Genomic DNA, 1619 nt, shown 5'->3' with positions numbered 1-1619 from the left:
CTCTTGTTTTGATTAAAAAAAAAAAGAAAAAAGATTGCACTAACCGTAAACATATACGAAAGAAAATTATTATTGTAAGATTTGTTGATGAGAGTGATAGGTAAAAAATTTTAAATAATTTAAGCTGATGAGAAAATATAATAGTAATGGTTATATCTAACAATGAAAATGAAATTATAATTATTTTTATTTATATTTTTTTAACCAAAGTACAAATTTGACGGTGACAGAATTCCATGTCCCTTCCCTTTATCGGATGGACCTGATTTTTCAGTGAAAATTTGATGAGATTGTTTCTGAAAACTGTTTATACCCGCCGAATTCTGAAACCCTCCAAAGTTTTTATTAAGTACATTATTGGCGAATTTGGGTCTCAAATGACTTCGCCCACTACTTAAGACCTTGGACGTATTGTTCAACAACAGAATCAAAATCAGAGTCAACAAAGCCATGGTGCGTCTTGTCATCATCTTCATCTTCATTTCAATATACTCAAGAACTAACGAAACTTAATTGAGAATTTGAGACAAAAATAACTGTACGTTTTAGAAATGAAAAGATATATAGAAGAAATGATATGTGCATGGTGAATAGAACGACTCCCTCTTATAGCACAGTGATGGTATTAAATTATTGTAGGACTAATATTCATACTCTCAATTTAATGTCCATTCTTTTTTATTCTTTTGACTGTCAATTAATGTTCATTCTTCGTTCTTTTTCTATACTAGAGTATTCTATGATAAATGAAATATTTAATATTATAAATACTTATTAAAAATAATTAAATTAAATTTAGTCTAGTATCATTTTTTAAACTCTCGTTTCGCTTTGAATAGCACGTGGCAAACCTTGGATATTGATTCTCCCCACGTCAAGAACCAATTAGTTTCTATTTGGTTTGGGAACTGGAGAGTAGAAAACTATAAAATGAAATTCCGTTGCCGGGACTTGAACCCGGGTCTCTCAGGTGAGAGCCGAGTATCCTAACCACCTAGACTACAACGGATTTGTTGCTTAGTTTCGTTCTCAATTTTATTAACATATATCATCATTATTATTATTATTATTATTCTTATTGGAGCTTCATCACTGTTCTGCAAAATCTACTGATAAGATATAAGAGCAGTCACCAAGATATTGATGAATTATTATTGTTGATTATGCCGCTTGATACCAGCCCTTATCCAGTTATCTATCTTCTTTAAGTTTAATTGAAAAATGCATTCCTTTAACCTTACTCACCTCATTAAATGTTAAAATATCAAAATATTTTATAGCATCAACAAAATTATTTATGTTGTTTCTTGCACTGATATTATGTTTCCATCCATCTCTCTAAATATTATATCTGACGTAATGATTTACTATTTTAATTATTTGTATTTGTTTTCAAATTAAGTTTTTTCACAAATCAAATATTTCATTTTTATTTTTCTAGGAGTGCTGTAAAGTTGATATTACTGTTTTCACACATCGAATTGATATTGTTATTGCTGCTAGCTAGCTTCTGCAACAAATTTTACGTTCTATGTTATTGTGCTTACAAATTACAATTTTTATTTTAGGAATTAAATTAAAAAAGCGAGGTTCTAATGTTCTATTACCAAAAAGTGCTA

At 29.1% G+C, this 1619-nt stretch overlaps 1 non-coding gene across 1 annotated transcript; it reads right to left on the bottom strand.

Annotated features, from left to right (window-relative positions):
- Window positions 1–936: 936 nt before the first annotated feature.
- Window positions 937–1009, bottom strand: TRNAE-CUC (transfer RNA glutamic acid (anticodon CUC)). The gene has a single exon. It is a non-coding gene; the product is annotated as a tRNA-Glu (tRNA).
- Between the last annotated feature and the right edge of the window lie 610 nt (window positions 1010–1619).

The sequence above is a fragment of the Arachis duranensis genome, chromosome 6, assembly GCF_000817695.3.
Source record: "Arachis duranensis cultivar V14167 chromosome 6, aradu.V14167.gnm2.J7QH, whole genome shotgun sequence".
Lineage (NCBI taxonomy): Eukaryota > Viridiplantae > Streptophyta > Magnoliopsida > Fabales > Fabaceae > Arachis > Arachis duranensis.
Note: the sequence above shows the minus strand (reverse complement) of the source record. Positions and strands in the feature narration are given on the sequence as shown.